Source organism: Sorex araneus, chromosome 9, assembly GCF_027595985.1.
Source record: "Sorex araneus isolate mSorAra2 chromosome 9, mSorAra2.pri, whole genome shotgun sequence".
NCBI lineage: Eukaryota > Metazoa > Chordata > Mammalia > Eulipotyphla > Soricidae > Sorex > Sorex araneus.
This window is the reverse complement of record NC_073310.1, coordinates 50,950,361-50,976,430: the sequence shown is the minus strand read 5'-3', so window position 1 is coordinate 50,976,430 and position 26,070 is coordinate 50,950,361. Positions and strand designations below refer to the sequence as shown.

Sequence of the window (26,070 nt, the reverse complement as noted above, 5' to 3'; positions counted from 1 at the left end):
ATCATCATAATAAAGCCCTTCCTGAGGGCCAGGCATTCAAAAGTTCTTCCTGACTGCCAGCAGGTGAAATACCTCTTAAAGTTTTTCTCCTTTCCTTAGTCCAAGAACTTATTCACATCTTAGTACTAGTTATTTTTGTATGGACATAGCAAGAGATACATTGAGGCTTGCAAGGCAGCTCTCCTGGCAACATCTTGCCACAGTCTCAGACTACAGCACTCAGGTCAGATTAATCATTCCTAACCCTAGCAGGGTCCAAATCTAGTTATCACTATTTGGATCATGACAGCATTTGTCCATGACCAAGCTCTTGACTTACAGTTAAGCATTAGGCACTTTGGCCAGGCCCATCTCGATGCCAGGGTAGCACACAACTCACCGCTTGCCCTGGGTCTGTACCATCCCTTGTCGGGACCGTGCTTTGGGGGTGCTAGGAAGTAAGGGCAGCTGAGGCTTAGGTCCAGAGAACAGATGCCCAGGAGGAAAATATCATGTAGAGCCAAACGACTCCCAGGTTACAAAAGCATAGCATTTGCTAAGTCTTCCTATGTCCATACAAAAGGACATGGCTCTGAATAAACTATGCAAAGGACTCAAGGAGAAGAGAAATACAATATTTACAAGTCAACAGAACACTAATAAAGAAGCTACAAATAAACAAAGAGGAATGGGAGCACTGTAATGGGAGTAACCCAATAAATCTAAACTACCTGAGGCTATGTTATCCTACAGTACTCAGGGTTGGTCTTGGTGGTTCTCAGAGGACCATACAGTGCCAGGGCTGAAACCTATTTTTTAAGCATTTAAAGTTATTATTAATAATTTTAATAATGTTAAAGAATTTTAACATTAAAAATCATGTACTTTTGGGGCTGGAGAGATAGCACAGTGGGTAGGGCGTTTGCCTTGCACGCAGCCGACCCGGGTTCAAATCCCAGCATCCCATATGGTCCCCTGAGCACCGCCAGGGGTGATTCCTGAGTGCAGAGCCAGGAGTAACCCTTGTGCATCGCCAGGTGTGACCCAAAAAGCAAAAAAAAAAAAAAAAAAAAAAAATCATGTACTTTTCCTGATTCTATGCTCAAGAATCACTTTCTGGTGGAACTTAGGGGACTATATGTGGTGCTAGGGATAGAACCCAGGTCAGCTGCACGTAAAGCAAGCAGCTTAGTATACTACCTCTCTGGCTCCCAAAGGCTTATTTTTAAAAGTAGTTTATTTAATATTGATGTAGAGATACTTTTTAGATACTGTATGTGTATATGAGCATGATCTCTTTAAAAATTCTTTATTCTAATCATCCCCCGTTTTATTTCTGGAATATTGATTTAAACATTTTATCTTGATACCTATATTCTACTTTGCAAAAGGTTTTTTAATGTCTCTTAAAACTTATTTTTATAAAGTTGTTGATGATTTATTACATTCAATATTCGAACAGCAATTCCACACCAGTGCATTGTAAAGGATTTTTATGTGTGAAATAAATTATGGGTCCAGTTTCATTTTTCACAAAGAAAACGAATTGCCTGTTATTGAAAAACATGTCGTACCACTTGTTACAAATCAAGAATCCATATATGCAAATGATCCTTTTCGAAATCTTCGATATGTTCTTTTACTCTTTTGTCAATTAATGACTTTGTTTTATAATAAATCATGTTCTTTCATAGATGTTTATTCTGTAGTTTCTTCTTCTTCTTCTTTGTTTTTTTTTTACTTTTTGGGTCACACCCGGCTTTACATAGGGGTTACTCCTGGCTCTGTACTCAGGAATTACCCCCGAAGTGCTCAGGGGACCATATGGGATGCTGGGAATCGAACCTGGGTCGGCCGCATGCAAGGCAAACGCCCTATCTGCTGTACTATTGTGCCAGCCCCTGTATTTTTTCTTCTTTAAGGCTCTTTTCTATTCTTGGATTCTTTGCATTTCCATGCAAATGTTAGAATCAGCTTGTAAATTTCCCCCCAAATCTGGTGGAGTTGCTATTGTTTTTCTTTTCATTACATTAAATTCACTGAGTCTCCCAGCCGGGGCCGGTGCTTGGCTCCGGCCGAGTTTCGACCCAAGTGCCCATGCCTCTGCCTAGCCGGTGGATGTGGAACGAGCAGGAACCAGAGACAGCTTTAGGAATTGGGGTTCCAGCAAGTGCTTGCAACCATGTATGGAGACTGTGAACTAAGCTTTTGCTACATACTGTTCCAGGAAGGGAAATGATTCATTTTCCAACTTAAATCTCCTCGGACTTAATTACTATAATGCAGAAATTGTAAACGGCGTGGCCGCTACCGAGGCTGCGCAACATATCTCTTCATTCTCATCAGTGGAAAACTTATTATCAAATATTTCCTTGTTAATAGAGCTGTATTCTTGGGGGATAAATTCCAACAAAAATAGTGAGTCAGTTTTGAAACTCCAACAACAATAGTGAGTTGTGTGTTGAAATTTGGAATGTAATCAAGGTAAAGAGAAAAAGAAGTGAAATTATCACACGCACGGGGGGGGGTTTGGGGGGTGAGGGGTGGGATGTATACTAGTTTTTTTGTTTTTGTTTTTTTTTTTGTTTTTATTGGTGGTGGAATATGGGCACTGGTGAAGGGATGGGTGTTTGAGCATTGTATAACTGAGATATAAGCCTGAGAACTTTGTAACTTTCCACTTGGTGATTCAATAAAATAAATTTTTTAAAAAAATTCACTGAGTCTAGGGTTAGCTGTTTTAAAATACTGGGTTTTTTAATGCTCATGTGCTTACATAGTCTTCAATGCTTTTAAATTATATTTAATCTGTATCTGTATATTAGTATACATATTTTATTAATCTTATTCCTGGTTATATTTTAGAGTCCTATATGGTTTTATATGGCACGTTTTTCTGTTGCAACTATTGATAAATTAACTCATTTTGTGTTAATTGTATATTCAGTATTCTAGCTACTTATCTAGTTATAAACTTTGAATGATTTCTTTGGATTTTTTGATACTACCAAGGTATGAAGTATTTTTCTTGCTTATTGCACTAAACGGGACATTCATTACAACACTGACTGAATGTGCTGATAGTGAAGATCATTATCTCACTCAGATATAGTGAAAAGATTTGAGCAATTTAACCAATACATAGAATGTTTGGTATGTTTTTATTTACTGTCAGACAAATTCTTTTTATTCTTAGTTCTCTACGGGAATTTTTAATCATAATATTGAATTTTTCAAATGGTTCTCTGTAACTGAGATATAACTTTCATTCATTTGTTATTATTATTAAGTGATACTATAATGTTGAATATAAAATGAATTCCCAGATTCATTTAACAGTCATGTTATATTAACTTTTTGACACAGCACCTGATACCCCTTCTGTAAAACCACTTGGGCCACCTTCAGCTTTTCTTCTTCTCTCCCTTTTATTCTATTTCAGCTCCTCAGTTTCACCACTGTATCTCCCTACAGGAAGTGTGACACACACAATCACAGTAGGTGCCAGCACAACAGATAATAAACAAGTGTTGACAATATTTAGATGCCTTGAATTTAAAGAGATAATGTAGGGGCAGTGGGCTGGAGCAATAGCACAGTGGGTAGGGCGTTTGCCTTACATGCTGCCGACCCAGGTTATATTCCTCTGCCCCTCTTGGAGAGCCTGGCAAGCTACCGAGAGTATCTCGCCCACACGGCAGAGCCTGGCAAACTACCCGTGGTGTATTCGATCTGCCAAAAACAGTAACAACAAGTCTCAAAATGGAGACGTTACTGGTGCCCGCTCGAGCAAATCGATGAGCAACTGGGTGACAGTGATAGTGACAGTGATAGTGACAATGTAGGGGCAGTGAGATAATACAGTGTGTAGGATGCTTGCCTACATGAGGCTAACCCAGGTATGATCCCTGACACTTCGTGTGGTCCCCCAGGCTTCACCAGGAATGATCCCTCAGCATAGAGCCAGGATTGATCCTTGAGTACCACCAGGTGTGGCCCAACTCCCCCTACCCAATTAAAAAAGATAGATAATTTGAATGGATATATGACAAAACTATTAGGTTGTTTGTTTTAGTTCCTTATTTGTATATACCATATTTTTGTACTTGGTTTCCATGAAAATATTTTGATCTGGATAGCCTAGTAAATGATTTAGATTTAGGAATAGGCATTGGAATCTGAGCAACATTGGCTCTAAGGAAAGTGCCTGGTACACATATGCAAGGATCATTATTGAGGAAAAAGTGGTTGAATGCAGTGAATGATTGAAAGTGTAGGAAAGAAGGTAGAGAGAAAAGTGTAGGTAAAACATTCAGGCACAGCAGTTTTCATGCACCAGTTTGTGGATTGGTGCCAGCTCACGGGTGTTAGAAAGACTAAAAACTTCTGATATAGATCTTAAAGACCTCAGTAAAGGTCTCACATTTAATTTACTGAGAGGGTCATTAACTGGAGGGATTGAGCAAGGACCATGATATGACTTGCTCTGTGACATAATCTGACTTGTGTTCTCAGGTTATGGCTAATTTACTGACAAAGGCTGAAGAACAACAAAGGGCAAACAGAAAAATCCAGAGAGGGAGATTTTAATAGGCCAAGTAAGTGATAATGATGATTGAACCCAGATGGTGAAGGGAACTACTGAATTTTGAAATATGAATCTTCTGTAAAATATAACAAACTTAAGAAACAAATTAAAAATAATTCTGAGAGTTTGACCTGAGCCATTAGAAATATGTAGTTATTATTATGTGAAATGAGCAACTGATATTTGCAGACGAAGCAGGTTGGGACAAGGAAATTAATACAAGAACCACAGTTTTAAGTTTGCAGTGTCTATTAGTCATCCGGATGGAGAGGCCAAATAAGCTGAGGGTTCATGGATTAGATCCAGGCTGGAGATATTTATTTGGGAGGCATTGGCTCATAGATCAGAATTAAAGACCAATAAATAGGTAAGTTCACTTAGCAAAGAAGGTATGTAGACAGAGGGAAATGCAAACTGACTCACAGAGGCACTTCAATATTTGGAGATTGGGGAGAGAACAAACAAGAGACCAAAAATGAATATTATGAAAAGAAATCAGAAAGCAGAGCAAGTATGATAAAGTGCAGAAAGTATTTCACGGAGAACAGAGGATCAATTGTGAAGATTTTCTATCCAGATATAAGAGGACTGAAAACTGACTACCATATCTCAAAAAATTACTGGTGTCAAGTGATAATACAGAAGGCAGGACGCTTGCCTTACACGTGGGTGGACCTGGGTTCAATACCCAGCATGCCATATGTTCCCAGAGCACTACCAGGAGTGATCCCTGAGTGTGGAGCCAGGAACAAGCCCTAAGCACCACTGTGTGTGGTGTCTATGCCAGTCCCCCTGCAAATTATAGCACATTGTATCACTGAAGGGAGGTAATTTCAGTGGCGGACAAATTGTGGGGTTTAATTTACAAGAAGGACTCACTTGACTTGTTGCTAGTTAAGGAAGAAAAAAAAAAAAGAAAGAAAATCTCAAAATGCAAAAGTAGCAAACCTTACCAATAAGGAATGAGGCTAATATGACCCAGTATTCAGCAATTCTACTTCTGCAATAATAAGCACTGAAACTGGAAAATTTCACAAATTTGAATTACAAAATGTTGGCCTGATCCCCAAATTTCATATAAAGTAGTAAAAAAAGATTTTGAAGATTTGGTATATGTACAGAATGTAATGCATATATACAGCTTTAAGGAATGATGGAATCATGCAATTCACGGCAACATGGATGGAACTAGAAGATACTATGTTAAATGACATAAGTCAGAAGAAAAAAGATAAAAACAGGATTGTATCACTTATATATGTGGTAGCTAGAATAACTGGGTGGGAAATGCAACTGTTTAAAGGGCTGTTGGAGAGGATGTGGGGAGAAAGGGACCCTTCTACACTGCTGGTGGGAATGCCGACTGGTTCAGCCCTTCTGGAAAACAATATGGACGATTCTCAAAAAATTAGATATTGAGCTCCCATTTGACCCAGCAATACCACTGCTGGGAATATATCCCAGAGAGGCAAAAATGTATAATCGAAACGACATCTGCACATGTATGTTCATCGCAGCACTGTTTACAATAGCCAGAATCTGGAAAAAACCCGAATGCCCTAGAACGGGTGACTGGTTGAGGAAACTTTGGTACATCTATACAATGGAATACTATGCAGCTGTTAGAAAAAAGGAGTTCATGAATTTTGTATTTAAGTGGATCGGCATGAAAAGTTTCATGCTAAGTGAAATGAGTCAGAAAGAGAGAGACAGACATAGAAAGATTGCACTCATCTATGATATATAGAATAACAGAGTGGGAGACTAACACCCAAGAATTGTAGAAATAAGTACCAGGAGGTTGACTCCATGGCTTGGAGGCTGACCTCACATTCTGGGGAAAGGGCAACTCAGAGAAGGGATCACCAACTATAATGTAGTCGAAGGCCATGCGGGGGAAGGGAGTTGCGGGCTGAATGAGGGCTAGAGACTGAGCACAGTGGCCACTCAACACCTTTATTGCAAACCTCAACAGCTAATTAGAGAGAGAGAACAGAAGGGAATGCCCTGCCACAGTGGCAGGGTGGGTTGGGGGAAGATGGGATTGGGGAGGGTGGGAGGGATGCTGGGTTTACTGGTGGTGGAGAATGGGCACTGGTGAAGGGATGGGTTCCTGAACTTTCTATGAGGGAAGCATAAGCACAAAAGTGTATAAATCTGTAACTGTACCCTCACGGTGATTCACTAATTAAAAATAAATAAATTAAAAAAAAACAAAGGGGAGCTGCCTAGATTACCCTTAGCCCCAGAGTATAAAGAAGAAAAAAATAGAGTGGGGCATCAGGAAGGAAGGGGTGCAGGGAGTGGTGGGGAGGAGACAGATGAGAAGCAACAGGGGGCAGGAGTTGAGGGGATTCAGGTACGCTGGCGGCATTAAGGAATGACAGAGCTAAATATCCAAACCACAGAGTCAACAACACTGAAATTATTAGACCCAAAGTTTAACAACTGAACTTAAAAAGGTGCCTGTCAAGAAGGTGGGCTTTGCAGGGTAGAAGGGGATGGGAGGAAAGCTGGGAACATGGGGTGGGCTGGGAGGGAAGTTGACACTGGTGGTAGGTTGGATACTAGAACACTGTCTAAAACTCAACTATGAATAACTTTGTAAATCACATGCCTTAATAAAAATAGCACTGTCGTAGACTGTCATCCTGTTGTTCATCCTTTGCTTGAGTGAGCACCAGTAACGTCTCTATTGTGAGACTTGTTACTGACTTGGCATATCGTATACACCACGGCTATAAATTTTAAAAATGATTTTGAAATATTAATTTTCACATGACCAATTTCCATGAGTTTTTAATCTAAAAATGTGTTACAAGAAATTATTATATGAGATATTATTTAACTTAAAGAAATTTCAAGTTCTCTATCCTGAGAACAAAATTGAAAATAAACCAACACAACTCCTGTGCATTCTTGGTTGTTGCCTCCATTGGTGATTAATGCAGTTCTCCCACCACCCTAGGTGAACACCGGAGAGGTGAAATGAAGTAAGCTGAACTGCTGGCTGGAACAGAGACGCTGGAACAGAGGAGCCAGAGAAAAGATGCTTAGTCATTACATGGCAAGCATTTATATTGACAATATATCAAGATTTGGTAATAAGCTCTTTTGAATACTTTTCCAGTTTTAATAACAGAATTAAGCCACTGATTCCCTGAAATGGTCATTTTATTTGGAGCCACAGCTAGCCATTTAGGGTTTATTCCTGGCTCTCCACTCAAGAACTATTTCTTGGTGGTGCTCAGAGGACTGTATGTGGTGTTGGGCATTGAACTGAGGCTGGTTGTGTGCAAGGCAAGCGCCTTCCCTGCTGTGCTATATCTCTGGCTCCTACACACACACACACACACACACACACACACCACTTTAGAAACAGTAAAGGATTCATCTTGGCCCCTCACACTGTATCTTCCACTCCCACTGCTACTAGCTAAACAACCTCTACAAGTCTCAATTCCCAAGCTACCTCCCTTACATAATGTTACTGTGAGATAAAGTGACATTTTAAGTGATAAAGAGCTCAAAGCTCTTTAAACTATTAATGTAATAACAGACATTAGGTTTCTTGAATCTAGTATTTTTCAAAGGTTGAAAAAGCTGAAGTTTCCACAACTGTGTGATTTTGGACCAAGGTGTTATTGATAATACAGTTAGACAAAATTAAAAGAGACACGCAAACAAAACTATGAAGTTAAATCCTTAAGCTAGTAAATCTCTGAATATTATTCAGGCCTCTGTGCAATCAAGTGATCTGCACATATTCATTCATGGTAGTTAAAGAAATTATCCCTATTTTCTCAAACATAAAAATATAACCAATTATATCATCAGTGACTGACAGAATGTAAATATTTTGTGACTGAAAATGCACATATGTTCAATTATTTTGTTTTGAAACAATAGTAAAATAATATTTAACAAAATGAAAAAACAAAAGTGAAGAAAACAGGTGTTATGGTTTCAATTAATGGGCACTATTCACAGATTTTGTTTATAAGAACTATGCATTTTTAAAGAGAATTCCACAGCTTATTTTCTCCTATTATACCTGCTTTGGAAGAATGAGTAATTTAAAATCAAAGAATCATTTATTGTACATTTATTGTACATGACAAGCATTTATATTGACAATATATCAAGATTTGGTAATAAGCTCTTTTGAATACTTTTCCAGTTTTAATAACAGAATTAAGCCACTGATTCCCTGAAATGGTCATTTTATTTGGAGCCACAGCCTTCACGCTTATTTTCACCAATATTTTTAATGTGTACCTTTCTGACAGTACATTACTGATGCTGGAATTGTTGTGGTGTGATTTAACCAGGATTCCTCTGCATCCCCAGCTGCTCTTACTCTGCTTTTTCAATAGTAATTAATCCTTTTCATATACTATATAATTAGCTCAACTATTATTTGTCTCATCTTACAAGAATATAAGTTCTGCCAGACAGGGAACTGTCTAGTTCCTTATTGTATCCCAAAATTCTAGGAAAGTGCCTAGCACACAGAAGAAGGTTGAAACAGACCTTCCTCAAATAAATGAATAAATCAATTCCTTTTATTATTTTTTTGATTAATGAGTCACCATGAGGGTGCAGTTACAGAGTTTCGTGCCTGTATCCCTCCACCGGTATAAATCAATTCTTCTTAAGAATCCTTCTGTACAATCAGACACTCCTTTGGTTCAACAGTAGTTTTGTAAGGTTAGATGGCATGTTTTGACATTCTTGACTTCAAATATTTGATGCTCCATCTTACTTAGGCACAGTTTTGTTCTATAAAATACAGCAATATTTTCTGTAATGACCTCATTATACTAACATTCCTTACTACGGAAAAAATATGAATTTTTATGCCTTAAGCCAATAGTTGACTTAACTAAGGAGTTCCTTAAATAATCTCTTTGCTTAGTCTACTTTGTTTTAAGATATCTTGTGTGACTTGGGTGACTTTTAAAAGGTATTCTTCATTGAAGTTTCTTTGTGAACAATTATCTGTATCTATATTGGTTCCAATTCCCCTCATAAAGTATGAATAAGGTTGTATTTTTATCATCTTCGTTACTATCTTTTTCAGATAATTAAAATATTTTTGCTTATCTCATATTATCTTTAACTTTTTCCAGTCTCAATCTCATACTGCATTCTGTGTATCTCTGTAAGCATATCTGTGTGAAACAGATATAGAAATTCCTTGGTTCTAAGGCAATTACTATAAAGAATTTTACTATATTTTGTGGGTTAATGCCAGGAACAATGTAATTTTAGATTTTATCTCAATTCTTAGTCATCTCTCTCCCCAAGTTATTCACTCTATATATTTTTAAATTCATGATAGAGATACTTCTCTATTCCAGAGCTATTACATTCTATTCCAGAATTTAAGTTTCTTTGGGTGGATGTCAACTTCTGACAGCTCTTTCCTCTTGCTGATGTTGTTGCTTAGTTATGTTTGAGATGTTTGTCCCACAAATTGCTTCTGCTTCAATTCCCAGAACACTAATATCATAGGTAGTGGTACTAAAATGAGAAAGATAATCCATGATAACTATTTAAAAAGGATTACCACCTTGAGCTGGAGATGAGATTAAGTACAGCAGGTAAGGCACTGGTTCCCTGAGTACCACCAGGAGTGGTTTCTGAGCAAAGAGTGAGGAATAAGGTCTGAGCACTGCTGGGTGTGACCCAAAAACAAAACAAAAACAAAAGCTTTTGAAATATGTGTAAGGCTTTTAAATTTTCTATAGAGTTAAATTTGGTTGTGGATATTTAGTATTTCCATATCAGCTTCCAATTAGTACTTTTTCCAGCCCTGGGTAGTAGTTGTATTTCATATAGATAGATAGATATGATCACACTTCACAGACATGCTAATTATTATTAAAGGAATTACTAAACATGGTCTGTATTGTAGAAGAGTTTATTACAGATCATGAGAGGTATGACAGAAAATCTATTAAAAAATAAAAATGACTAAAAGTTGGGACAATGGTAAGAGATCCTTGAGGAATAATGAGGTCAAGAGGTCAAGAAGGAATATCAGTGATGAAAGTGCTTTTTTTATGAAACATGGGAGTAGCACTGTAGCACTGTCATCCCATTGTTGTTCACCAATTTTCTCAAGCAGGCACCAGTAACGTCTCCATTGTGAGACTTGTTGTTACTGTTTTTGGTATATCGAATACACCACGGGCAGCTTGGCAGGCTCTGCTATGTGGGCGGGGATATTCTTGGTAGCTTGTTGTGCTCTTGGAGAGGGATGGAGAAATCGAACCCAGGTCAGTGGCATGTAAGGCAAACGCCCTACCCACTGTGCTATCACTCCAGTTGGAAGAAATATTTTGTGTCCACAATGAAATTCAACTATAGACGAGATAGCACAGAATTACAATTTTTTTTCAGACAAAAATATAAACACTCCAGTATTTCTGTACAAAATTATTTTTCTGAATGCTAACTTTCCTATGCGTTCAGATCTTTATTTAGCTGGAGACATGATTTTAAGTTTATTGAGTACAACAGAAATTATTTGAGTTTTGTAAGCAGAGCTGGGTGTCAGTCCCAGACTATATGAATTGTATGACCACATCCTCTCTGGATCTGTTTCTCTCCATATGAATCAGAAACTACTATTTTGTGCTCTAACAAAATCCAAATAAAACCATATGATAGTGGGCTATGAGTGTTTTACAGAAAGATATCCCTATTACAATTTCTAACTGTACACAGGACATCTATAGGATGTTCTTTCCTTTTGCTTCTTTGTAATTTGAGAATATAAAAACATAGATACACTAGCTTTACCATTTCATTGTGGAAAGAAGCTTTCATTCTTTATCTGGTACCTGGCAGCAATCATTCTCTAGTTAGATCTAAATGATTGAATTGCAAGGTGAACTGTGTTGGTGGCTAACTCATTTTCCCTCACCTCCAGCACCCTCTTTTCCCAAGATCAAGCAATTTTCCTGTGTAATGAACTGTATCTGCTATCAAGTGGCCTGGAAATTAAGAGGTGCAAAGCATCTTCTAAGCCCTTCTTTCCTATTTGGCATCAAGATGTCTTTTGCTGCTCTATCACTGATCTATGTTTTCAAAGGCTATACAAAGGAGAAATGTAAAAATGAATGGAACTACAATGTTATATATAAGAAAAGGTTTCAATTTATTTTGAATTATTCAGAGGATGATTTTCTACCTAATGGGTTTTCAAACTCTTTGCATCAGAAGCTTGTCAGTTGGATGCTGCTTATCAACGGAAGGGGAGCAGATGCAACAAGGACATTCTTTAAATATAACATTAACAACCCAATGTGGATTTTAGAGGTCTGATTAATGTATACAGCCTAGAGAAAGTCTGGAGAAAGTGAGTTCAAGGGAAGATAAAAATTGAGTAAATTATGTAATAAAGGAAAAATTCATTTTCCTGATTTACAGTGACTTGTACTGGCACAGAAAATAAAATGGAAAAACTATAATCAATTTATTCAATTGTCTCAAGAAACAAATTATAGATTTTTATATAATCAATGCTTTATAATAATCTTTTAGCAGACAATATCTGAGTAAATTCTTCTGCTAACCATTTCAGCTATTTATAAAGGTTATACTGAATATTTGAAGCTTGGTAATCATGTTGTTTTGCCATTTACTATAAATATCTAAGTTAGGTAATGAAAATACCTACCAGGAAATATTTTCACATTATGAATTATTTTAAAAACAGTGATATAGCAGAGACTTTACCAATCAAAAGTCTCTGGTCAAATAGGTGATATGAAAATAAGCTGAGCTACTTAAGAGAAAACATACTTAATGACAGTACTTAATTCAATGTAAACAACTAAATTGTACAATCACATAAAATATCTATAGTTATGATAGCAAAAGATGATAACATTGATTCAATATTGTGGTGTCTTTATATACTTCTTTAGGAAGGAATAAATTTACCTATAACCACAATATCAGCTCTAAAGGTAAAGCAACACAATTATCTAAACTTACACAGAAATAATATAAGACTATTGAAGAAACAAAAGAATGATTATCTTTCTTGTGTGCATTTCTTTGATCAGCAGAAACACTTCAGAATGCAATCTAGAAAAAAAATGTAATCAAATTCATTTGCTTTAACATCAATAGAACACCATCAAAATCTAGGTGGCTAATTTCAGAGACAAAAACTGGTCATAAAACAAGACAGTTCATTTTAAAAACTCTCAAAGTAGAAAATCTCGTTCTATTCAATCTTTTATTCTTTTGCTAATATTAAACCTGTTTATTCCTTAAGTGCTCTCTTTGTTGAAAGAGGAGAGCAAGAATAGCCACCTAAGATGAAGAACTTACATGGAAAGTCAGAGGAAACATAAAATTAGCCAGAATTGCATGTTTTAGATACAGATCAAAGTAAAAATAGTAGCTAACATAGATTATAATTTTGTCAGCCCATTTAGCAGGGCTGAGAACTGACAGACTTAAAATCACATAGTTTTATTTATTTATTTTTTTTCTTTTTTCCTTTCTTTTTTTCTTTTCTCTTTTTGATTTTTTTAATTAATAGTTTATTTTTAATTAGTGAGTCAACGTGAGGGTACAGTTACAGATTTATACATTTTTGTGCTCATGTTTCTCCCTTACAAAGTTTGATAACCCATCCCTTCACCAGTGCCCATTCTCCACCACCAGTAAACCCAACATCACTCCCCCCCTCCCCAGTCCCGTCTCCCCCCACCCCACACTGCCACTATGGCAGGGTATTCCCTTTTGTTCTCTCTCTCTGATTAGGTGTTGAAAATCACATAGTTTTAAATGCGATTAATTTGTCACAATTTTGAGCATTGAAGTGTCTCTGGTTTATTACAACCAGTAATAAAATATTTCTGGAAATATCACAAATAAAATATTTTAGCATGACTTCACCCTTTGTATCCATTATTAAAAATTATCATACATTTCTTGAATGTATTCATGCTCAAAATTTGTAAAGCACAAAGATTTTCATTCAGTACCAAAAAACCTCCCCTGCTCTTCTGTATCACCTTTCCCTAGAGGCAAACATAACCTTGATGCATAGAGTGCCTTCCAAGACAATCTATGAATCTCTTCATGTTTGCCTTTGTATGGAATTATTTGCATGTGCATGTATACAAACTATACAGAGCTCTTCTTTACCTTGTCTTCATATGTCTTCCAAGACAACCTATGAATATCTTCATGTTTGTATTTGTGTGAAATTATTTGCATGTGCATGTATACAAACTATACATAGCTGTTCTTTACCTTGTCTTCTTATCTGACTTTAGTTTTAATCTGACTTTACACTTTGAGAGTTCTGCTTCATTATTTTAAAATGATTGCATAGTGATTCTAGATATTGCCTTAAGAGTACTTTCCAATATATTTGATAGCCAAGAATATTTAAAAAATTCCAAGTCTTGGCCCCAGAGTACAAGGCAGAGAAGGAAACAAAGTGTGGAGGGAGAGGGAAAAAAGCCAGATGAGAAGAAAGGGACAGGAGAGCAGAAGGTCAGGGGATTCAACTGTAAAGGTGGTGTTAAGGAATGATAGAGCCAAACATCCAAAACAGAGTCAACAACACTAGAATCAAGAGACCCAAGCATTAACAACCAAACTTAAAGAGGTTCCTATCAAAAGGGTAGGCTGTTGGGGTGCAGGGGAGGGAGATGGGAGGGAACCTGGGAACATTAGTGGAGGGAGGTTTAAATCTGGTGGGATCAGTGCTGCAATATTTTATGTCTAAAACTCAACTATAAGTTTTATGTTTTATGTCTAAAACTCCAAACAATAGTAGTGAGTTTTTTGTTGAAATATTGAATGTAATCAAAGCAAAGTGAAATTTATCAGTTACACAGGCGGGGTGGGGGGCTGGGGATGGGGGTGGGGAGGAGATATTCTTGGTGATGGAATATGTGCACTGGTGAAGGGATGGGTGTTCGAGCACTGTATAACTGAGACTTAAACCTGAAAGCTTTGTAACTTTCCACATGGTGATTCAATAAAAAAAATAAATTAAAAAACCTCAACTATGAATGACTTTATAAATCACAGTGTTTTAATAATTTTTAAGGGGGGGAAAGAAAAGAAAATATTTCAATATTATAGCCTTTGCTAGTATACAAGAGATATCTTTGAAGTTAGCTGTCTGAAGAACAAGCAAGAATTACAAACTTACCTAATTTTTATTAGAAAATTAAAAATTAACAAGTTTAATTTAAAAATAAATACCGACTTTTACTTCACTAATAAGGCCATGTTAAATAAATACACACAATAGCTATGAAAGAGCTTGAAGAAGTCTGAAGATTCAGAGCTGAAAAAAGTTTTTTGTTTTCTTTTTGGGTCACACCTGATGATGCACAGGGGTCACTCCTGGCTCTGCACTCAGGAATTACCCCTGGCAGTGCTCAGAGGACCATATGAGATGCTGGGCTGGGAATCGAACCTTGATTGGCCGTGTGCAAGGCAAACCCCCTACCTGCTGTGCTATCACTCCAGCTCCTGAAAAAAGTTTTAATTTAATCCAATATGGAATATATTCCACATTCATGTATGTTCGATTTAAAATGTTCATATGTTCTATAAAAACTGTAAAAAAAGTCTTCACTGCTTAAAAAGCAAATAAAACCTGGTATTTAAATGATCAATAATATGTACTGATTAGTAAACTAGGGTACACCTGAGAAGTTTAAATGAAAACATAATATTAATTTTCATGTATATGATTCTCTTAAATATGAAATTATATTTTTATATATTTTCAAGTTCCTCCTCATCTTCTTCTGAGTTGATACCACCTTCATACATAATGGTAAGCCACAAAACAAAAGAAAATAAATGCAGAGATACAAGGGTAAGAAATGGAAAGGCATGGTATTTCAACCAATCATTCTGAAATGTGAATGTTTATCTACCTTCATATTCTATGAGAAATAAACACCTTTCACCTCATTATAATTCCTTTCTTTTTTGTTTGGGCCAGTTTCATCATTCATTATATTCAAACCAAAGACAAAACTATGACAATTACATATATCGCCTTTTTAATCTTTAACTTTAACCTTTAACTTGAATATTTAAAAAGTGTCATAAGCCACATAATCTCACTGTAGTACCTTTATTGTATACATGTCTCCTTAGAAAATAGATATCTGGGTTTTCTTAGACTTTCTTCACTTACAACTCCTTTCACTTGAGAAATACAACAAGGGCAAGGAACACTTCGGATTCCTTTGTGTGGTTCATTCTGAATTAATTTTTGGTAGTTTTTGTTCAGAAATGTTCTACTGCTGCAAAATTTTTCACAACCCACAATCATGTGACCCCACCCAGGATTTAAGAAGCTAGGATTTAAACAGCACAAGATGAGGGTATATCTCAACAATATAGCAAATATTCCAACTAACTCAACACATCTTTTTTTGCCCTCAGAATCATTCCATCTATGTATGTGTGGTGGCCTTTTCAGGAGTAAAAATGATCTTACCCTGTAGCCTTAAACAGAAAGGCATTATATAGGAGTATTAATGGATAGGTTCCTTCTGACTGAACTTTGCCTGGCAATGTTTTCGTTGCATTACCTAACACTAATGAACATATGCAGGCACCATGTAATATACTTCACATATACAATCTTATTTATTCTTCAAATATTAGCTGTGTCAGAATGATTCACAAATGACAGGAATTTACCCCCTTTTCCTTAATTACTGAGTGTCCTTCCCATTAGATAGGCATTGCTTTCAGTATCGGAATTTTTAAAAAATGACAGGTCAGGGATGCGACTCAAGTGTTTTATTACACGTCCAGCATATATGAGGCCCTGTGTTTGACCCCAGTGTCTGCCAGCATTGCAGAGTATGATCCCTGACATAGCAACAATAGAAATGTAAAGATGAAATTTCAGACCCGGTGGAAGGGCAGACATAAATCAAATAGAAATAAAATGCTATAACAGTGATATTACTTCAAAAGTAATCTGAAGTATGTAATTACTAGTTAGGTAGGGCTAGCTATATAATTCCAATTTTAAACATTATTATTAAAGAGCTGTGATTTACAAAGTTATTGATAGCTGCATTTCAGGCATACAATAATTAAATACCAATCCCTCCACCAGTTTCAACTTCCCTCCCATCCCAACCCCCACTCCACCCCCTGCCAGTCAACTTGACAGGCACATTACATTTCAGTGGTTGCCACTAGGATCTCAGGTTTTCAGTTCTGTTGGATCTGTGTTTTGTATACATGGTTATACCCCTCACTCATATCACTAGAATAACTGAAGCCGTGGTGCCTGTTAACCCATTACTTCTTGTTCTCATCTTTCCCCCTTGATTTCTTTCCTTCTCTGTCTTCTCTCTATGCTCAAGGATGATTTAATTTCCCCCTTTTTACATTTTTCTCATCCAGTATTCTATATTCTACAAATGAGTGATATCCTGCGTTTGTCTTCTAGTTTACTTCACTCAATACATTTTTCAGTTCCATGTTGCAGGAAACTGCATGATTTCATTGTTTCTTGCAGCTGCATAGTATTCCATTGTGCATATTTACCACATCTTCATAATACGTTCATCTGTCATTGGACACATAAGTTGATTCCAAATATTAGCTATTTTACTGAGTGCAGCAATGAATAATGGTGTGCATATGTCCTTTAGAGAGAGTGTTTTTATTTCCTGAGGATGGATTTCCTGAGTGGATTTCCAAGAGTGGAATTTCTGGGTAATATGGCAGTTCAATTCTAAGTTTATTGAGAACTCTTTATACAGTTTTACACAGGGGTTGTACCAGAAAACATTCTCACTTGCAGTGGACAAGAGTTTAATTTTCATCATATCCCTGCCAACAGATTATTCCTACTATTTTTGATATGTGCCATTCTCACTGGAGTGAGATGGTATCTCATTGTTGTGTTGATTTGGATTTCTCTGATGATAAGAGATGCTGTAATTCCTCCAAATTCTTGACATTAGAGGCAATTTTGGGGTAAAGAATATTAATATACCTCCATAGACAAATGCAATTTGGAGGATAACAGGCTCTGAATGGGAAGAATGTTATATATTGTGTGTAAAACTATAGTAAACATAATAGTGGAAACAAACATCATCTCTTAAAGATGCTCTGGAGAGGGGGCTGGAGTGATAGCACAGCGGGTAGGGCGTTTGCCTTGCACGCGGCCGACCCGGGTTCTAATCCCAGCATCCCATATGGTCCCCTGAGCACCGCCAGTGGTAATTCCTGAGTGAAGAGCCAGGAGTAACCCCTGTGCATTGCCGGGTGTGACCCAAAAACAAAACAAAACAAAACAAAAAAAAAAAGATGCTCTGGAGACCTGTAATGCTAATTATGACTGAGGGCCTGCCACATTCTAGTGCAGAATTAGTTTTAAGGACAAATACAAAAACATAGAACCTGAAACTATAGGTTACTAATACAATTTATGCGCTATTGCTTAAGATTTAATAACAGTTTTAATTGCTCTATTTGTTATCACCTTCTTGTGAACTGGTTCCTACTTACTGACTTAGACAGCCCCATCTGGAGTATGGACTCTTTTTATTCTATGCTTTCATGCTATTAGATTTGAAGTCCCTGCCCAGTACAATATTTCATTTGGAGAAACTTGAATGTGCAGTAACTTCTGTATTTAAAACTCTTCACACCCCCTTTCTGTTCTCATGACAAATCTTTCCTCTCAAGAAAGATTTTCTTGACTCAGGTTAGTTTAGATGTCTCTCTTACGGTACCTGGGCAAGTACTTAATGTCAACTGGTATTAAAAATATATAACAAAACCAGGTTTTCAAACACTTCTTTCTTTTGAAAATTTTATTGAATTACCGTAAGATAGTTACAAGCTTCCATGTTTGGGTTACAATCACACAATGATCAAACACCCATCCCTCCACCAGCACACATTTCCCACCACCAATTTCCCCGGTATACCTCCTTTTCCCACCCTCCCCCTGCCTCCATGGCAGACAATATTCCCCACACTCTACTTTTGAGCATTATGGCTTGCAACATAGACACTGAGAGGTCATCATGTTTGGTCCATTATCGGCATTTTCGGCATGCATCTTCCATCTCGACTGATTCCTCCAGCCATCATTTTCTTAGTGATCCCTTCTCTATTCCATCTGCCTTCTCTCCTCCGCTCATGAAGCAGTCTTCTTTATATTCAATCTCAACCAGGACTTTTCTCCCTCATCATTTATATAATAAAACAATGTTGAAGAAAACCATACTATTCTGGAACCTGCACTATTTTATAAATTCCCATTAGAATAAAAGTGCTTATCAATGTTTCTTACAGAAACCTGTAAACATCTTGACAACAAGAACTGTATTTATAGCCTCCTGAAATATCTGTTACATAAAATGTTCAACAATATTAAATAAAGATATAAGTGAATAATTATTAAAACTTCTATTTGGCACAATACTAAATATCATATTAAAATAATGACCAATCATGTTGCAAAGATGACTACAAAAAATGAACAAAATAAATATAAACAAATAAAAATACATTTCTCAATCATGAGACTTTAAGCTTATATATACTTTGGTATATAGGATAGTGACCATCAAAAATATCAATGCACTAATATCCAGAACCAAGAATATTTTAAGTTACATAACAAATTATTTTAAATTTACAGGTGGAACCAAGATTGCTATTAAACTAACCCTGAAAATGGGAAAAATATTGATTATCTAGATGAAAAATATTAAATACCAAGGGCCCTTATGAATTGAAGGAGGCAGAAAAAGAATCATCTGGAAGCATAAGGTCTCTGTCTAATGTTGCTGACTTTGAAAACAGGGGAAGAGGCTTAAAAGCCAAGGAATATGAGTAACCACTAGTAGATGTAATAAGCAAGGAAACTATTCTCTTTTACAGTCTGCTGAAGGAACTTAATCCTGAAAGAATTCTTAGTTTTAGCCTGATGAGACTCATTTTGGACTTGATTTCCAGAACTGCAAGATTTGTGTATTTTAATCCATTAAGTTTGTGATAAAATTCTTACAACAGAAAGAGAAGACCATCCACATATATCTAACAGGATTTAGCCCTTCACATCATAGAATACTTAAGATAATGGTCTCTTGAAGAATATTTAAGTCAATATCTCTACAAAAGAGATCTGGAGGTAAAAAGTTCCAAGACTTGTTAGGCATTCCATAGTGCAAAGGACTCAGAAATCTTCATTATTGTTGCTCTGATTTTCTAGACATACACATCTCTAACAGTAGGTATAATTCCAACCAACAAAAAGAATGGAAAGAAAGGTATTCTACATCTCCTTTTGAAGAACTTCTTCAATGCATCACTTTCACTTATATTTCATTAGCTCACATTGGAGTAACTAGATACAAACAATAAACATTAAGGCATCTATATGCAGTAAAAATGAAAACCTCTCTTATTAAGAAAGGGAAGAAACATACGCTACTAGCACATTCCTAAGTATTTGTCAGATGTTTCATCAATGCACGTTAACATATGAGTTCGTACATTGTCGAAGAATAATATATTAGTATCACATTCAAACTTTAGTGTTGCAATGAATTGAAACAGTATTCTTAGCTCATAAGAAATAAAAAGCTATACTTACTTTAGATATCTCTCCTATGGTTCCCTGGCAAGTACTCAATGCTGTTAATTGGTTAGATAAGGTTAGATGAAGATACTATTTATTAAGGGGTGGGCAAGGTTTAAAGAAACCAATAAAGGATGACACACACAGGATTTGCAACAGGAGGAAACCATTTTATTCATAGGCCTGAAGAAATGTAATGAAGTAATAGTTTTTGGCACTTTCTAAGACCCATAGCCCTGGGACAGGGTTGTCTGACTAGAAAATGGCTTTAGGTAGAGGAATAAAGCTAATGCCAAAAGCCACAGACAAGCAGGAGGCAGCGTGGGGGAAGGTGAAATAAATACCCTGACCTCTCTCTTTCCTTCCTCTGATCATTTGCCAATACCTCCAAATTGTCTGAAACAAAATAGGTACCAGAGGGCAAAGGAGCTCTGGATGGTGTGGTCCACAGCAAAAACTCTCAAAGCATGAAAAGGCAGAGAATGGACTTTGAGGGGATAACAAGGAAAATGTGAAAAGGTAAAGAATTTTATGAAGCCTCCAACTCAAAAAGAAATGATCCAAACAAAGATTTGCCAGATCTGAGTAAAATGAAGGATGGAAGAATGAATGAAAAGTAAAGTAGACTGGAAAGCAGCTCAGTGGAAGAAGACATGCATCAGTGTGAGGCTTGATACCCAGCAAGCAACAACAAAGAAACTCCTATTATATGATCCGTTTATGTAAACAGGTTAGCCAGGGAGGAAAGACACGGGATAAAAGAATAAGAAGGTTGTCATCAAGGATACTAAATTGGATATAAGTAAATACAGAATATTTCTTATTGCTATTTAGTGTGAGTCTGACACAATGATGCAACATCTAAAACTTGTTAAGTGACTGCAAATATTTTAGGTACATAAACTCAAAAACCTTAACAGTGATAATTACTGAATTGGAATGTGTGGAACACAGAAAGCATTCAGAGATAGTCACACTATGTATTAGAACTAGTCAATGGCCAAAGTAAGGTCAATATACCAGAGAAAATAAGTGTTTGTGTGTATGCATACATATAAGTGTGCATATATATCTATACAGTAAAAACCAGACAACCAGATCCTTGGTATCATGGTCAATATCTTCAATCAAGTTCAAAATATGTTGCCTAGTACCAATGACCTACTATTGTTAGATATCACCTACACTGTTAACTATAGAAAAAAAGTGCCTTCAAGAATCACTTCTGACGGGGCTTGGGGGACCAAACTCGGTGCCAATAATTGAACCCAGGTCAGTCACATGCAAGGCAAATATCTTAGACAGTGTACTATCGCTCTGGTCCCCCTTTCAATGCTCTTAAGTGACATAAATATAAAATACCTTTGGTAGAGGCAGCTTTTGAAACCTCTGTGGAAAAGATTAATTTTGGGATGTTTATGAACACTTCCTATACTTACATCTCTCTATATGGAACATATTCCTGAAAAACTGCCCCCCCCCATAAAAAAGCCTCACATGCTAGAATTTTATTGACACATTAAAAATAGGAGTCACCTTCCCCAGAGAAAGAAAACCATTTTGTGCAATATAACAAAATTACATAAAGATTTGAAGACATATGCCCCTATTTTATTATCTCCTGTGAGGCTTTATTAGAAAAGTTGGTGTGGATTCTAAAAGCAACTGTTGGTTATGCATTACCCTATAGTCCTATTTCCTTCCTTACCATTTGGAGAATCTGCTTAATCAGCGAAATCACTATTGTCCTCTTGCTTCACTGTGAAATACAAAGCCAAGTCACTATTGAGCCTAGGGATGATGAGCAACTTCAGTGGACTGCTGAATTCTGTGATTTTGTGAATGCTGTACATAGAATAATTTTTGTAAAGTTCCAAGATTAAAAGTGCATGTTAATGTGATTAGATTAACTAATGGTGTATTATATATCTACAGAAGTAACCGACTTGAAATTTTGATAGGATGTAGAAAACTCACATCAAAATATATCACAAGAATATTCAGAAAGTGGGATCAAAAATCACATACTTGATGTGGAAATCCGTATTCTTAGCTTAATTTTATGTCAAATTTTATCCTAACACTATTTTACAAGGAACACATACAGTAGTGCACACATAATGTATAAAAAACAACTTAGAAAACACAAATTTACATTTTTCCTATAAATTTGGAGGAGCACAGCAATTTAACTTCAGCAAACTACTTTTGCTTCAGAATAGGCAATGCCACTGCTCACTGGAAGTAGAGTATAAACATTTTATTGATGTTAAAAATAAGGTATATATTGAATATACTGTATGATGGCACTAAAGCTTTTTATAGCTTCCAAAATACAGGACACATATTAAACTCCTTAAATTTTGTGGAGATGGACCCATACCCATAGCGCTATAAGTGCTACCCCAGGTTTCATGCTAAAGGAGCAATCCTGATTGTACCCAGGGGCCCTGTTTGATTTTTGTTCAAAAATCAAACCCAGGGCTCCAGCATGCAAAGCTTATCTCTAGCCCTTTGAGCTATCTCCAAATCCCTGAACTCTTATCAGCATTATAAACTGTAGCACTGTAGGTCCCGTTGTTCATCAATTTGCTCAAGTGGGCACCAGTAACATCTCCATTGTGAGACTTGTTACTGTTTTTGGCATATCAGATATGCCATAGGTAGCTTATAAATTAATTCTAAGAATTCCCAATTCTTTAGGGACTGAGGTGATAGTACAGAGGGTAAGATGCTTGCCTTGCATACAGCCAACCAGGGCTGGATCCCCAGCATTCCATACAGTCCCCCAAGCTCACTAGGAGTGATTTCTGAGTGCAGAGCCTGGAGTAAGCCTTGAGAACTGTTGGGTGTGGTCCCCCCCAAAAAAAACCAAACAGCTCCCCACAACTTTTTAGCTGCATTTAAGATATAAGTGGGTCATGGAGATAGCATATAGGTTAAGGTGCTTGCTCTGCATGAACTCAAACCCAGGTTAATCCCAAGAGGCACTGCTTACTTAAGCAGTGTCTCAAACACAGAGACAGGAGTAATTGCTGAACATCTCTGAATATGGGCCAAAAACCGAAGCGAAATGATTTAGGGTCAGAGAGATAGTACAACAGGTAAAGTACTCGCCTTGCAGACTGTTAACTAGGATTCAATTCCCACTACTGCATACGGTACCTGTATCTCTGAGAATGGCCAGAAGCAAGTCCTAAGTATCACTGAGCAGGTTTGTAGCAGTAATTCTGAAATTTAGTTTTGGCTTTCTTCCTTCCATTCTAGATTTCAGTAATTTCTAGAACATCAAAGTTTATTAATCAAATATTCAATTAAAAGATATAAACAATGACAGGATTTTACAATATTTTGTATTAAAAATGTCATTATTTCCCATGCAAATTTACTCATTCAAGGGAAAGTATCAAGGAGACTGAAAATCTCAGCCAAGTTGCTAAAAAAAATAAGGTAGGATATGAATGCAAAAAATGGGTATCCCATTTCTCATATCAACCATTCCTTACATTAAATTGAAGAAAACATTCAGAAATAATCAACATTATTTAAGGAATATTCACTTGCTAAGTATCTACTATATCTAAGATACTCTGCTAGGTGCTGAGAATACAAGTGAAAAAACCAGAGGAAAAAAAAAGTATTAAGTCTGCACTTGATCTTAGCCAAAAGGCCGAGAAGCGATTAAAAAAAAAAAGCATTAAGTCTGGCCCAAGCGATCTGGACAAGCAACTAATGAAATATGAAAAGAATAACTAGGACTAGGTTTATTCCTTTGTCTTGGTGATTTCAAGATGAGGATAAACACTGAAAGGATGCTTAGTAAGGGACATTCAGGACAAGCATTTCTAAAAGAAAAGGCCTGGGTTGTTATTTTCTAAGAGTGTTTAAACCATGTGCTTTGGACTGGAAATTTGGGTAGCTGGGATAACTTTTGAAAATGGAGGAAGGAGAGGGGTGGAAGGCAGGCAGATTGCTAGCAAAGGACTTCAACCCAATTTGGAAAGAAACCGTTTCGAAAATGCACTAGAACTAAGCAAAATACCGTTCTGGTTCTGATATGTCCAAGTTCAGTTACCATGATGCTGAGGAAAGCCAGGATTACCTAATTTTTAAAATGAGCATTAAAGAATAATGTTACATAACACACAGCAAAGGATATTTACGTTTTATGCAACAATAAATAATGCATTCACTTCTCAAAATGAAAGCCAAAATGCCAAAGCAAATGTGGGAGAGAAAATTTTCCTCTCAGGGTTAAACTTTCTAACTTTACTAAAATCAAGCTGTAAATTTATTTCAGCTGAAAGGAATGAAAAGATTATTAATAAATCCATTTCTTTCCTGGTGGGCAAACAACAATGTCAATAGAATCAAGAATTCTTCCATAGCTATGGGAAAATGATGGGCATGATAAACTTGGTGAGCACCTTCTGAGTGCCTCGTGCTGGGCGTCTTGCGATACTGCGTGTACTCTAATATGCCAGGGTCCCGCTTTCTCGGGAATTTATCAGTAATCCTTGCGTGGTGGATGTATAACCAAAGTACGTGAATTCCAGTCCAGCTGATTCCCCCCACTAAGCTGATCCCAGAGGCATTTCCTACTCATCTTTGATGGGAGGCGGAGGAGAGGGGACAGCCTAATCCATACTAGCTTAAGTTCCCGGTCTATCAGTGACCACCTCCTCCAGATCCCCTCCACCACCACTTCCCAAACGTGTCCCCATTGTCAAGGCCTGGGAGATAGAGATCTGCGATCGATCAGTCTCAAAGACTACGAGTGTGTCAGCCCTGCGTCTTTGCCTTCAAGTGCGTCGGACCTAGCGGCAGGAGCCCTCTTTGGAGGGTGGCAAAATCAGGGCTGGCTAATACCGTAACTCTGCCCGCGCGCCCCGCCCCGCCCCCCAGCCCCAGTCCCGGGCCCAGCTCGTCCCAGGGAGGGCAGCGAGCGGCGGGGGCAGGGGCTGGGGGTGGGGCGGGCCGGGAGCGAGGTGACAGCAGGTGAGGCCGGCGCCCCGGGAGGAAGTGAGCCGGGCCGTGTGGCTCTTACTCATGCCGAGGTAGCCGGCAAGCGGAACTTCGGGCCTTTCCCGAGCTCTGCGTCGCTGAAGTCACCTCCCTGCCCGTCGCACGTCGCGCTGCTGCTGGTGGCAGGGGACCGTGCATCGGAGTCTGGGAGGGTCAGGTAGCCTCCCTCGTGACGCCGCGTGTCGTCGCCGTCAGAGGCCGGACTCGCCCACCCGTCCTTCACGCCGCCCGACCACAGTGCACCCCCCACCCCCCAGCGCCGGGAACTCCCCGGGGGAGCCCTGGGCACCAGCCCTCCCCGGGGCTCCAGGGTGCGCTGCGTCCCCCAACGCGGCCCAGCCTAGAGGCGCAGAGGCGGGACAGGTTGCTCCGGACACTCGGGCGGGGAGGGGGGAGCAGGGGGGCGGCTCGCAGGGCACCGGGTTCGCGAGGGAACGAGCCAGACCAGTCCGTGTCGTGTCCCCCCCTCCCCCCCGCAGCCGCGGCGGGTGTGGCCCGGGCAGAAGCCAAACGCCGCCGGGCCTCGGACGTTACCTTTCCCGCCGCGAAATGCCCGCGGCCCCTTGTGCCCACGTCCTCCACCCCGGCGGGTCCCCGTCGCGCCCCTCCCCCGCCGCCGGGACACCTGAGGGAAACTTTTCCCTCGTTCCCCCCCTCAATTCAAACTCCAGCGACTTCTACGGTTGCCGCAAACCGTCCTCTCCCTAGCAACAAGGTTCCGGCCGTAGAGCGCGCAGCTCTAGGTGTAAGGAAGGTGATGTCGTAAAGCCGCGAGTGTCGTAAACCAGGTGCGGTGGGGAGGGGGGAGGGGAGGAGGCGGAGGGGTGGGGGGGAAGGGGGA

At 38.2% G+C, this 26,070-nt stretch overlaps 1 protein-coding gene across 25 annotated transcripts in view; it reads right to left on the bottom strand.

Moving 5' to 3' along the window:
- The window catches only part of LOC129406992 (uncharacterized), a 153,702-nt gene that overhangs the window by 126,151 nt on the left and 1,481 nt on the right, over nt 1-26,070 (bottom strand). The window lies entirely within an intron of this gene.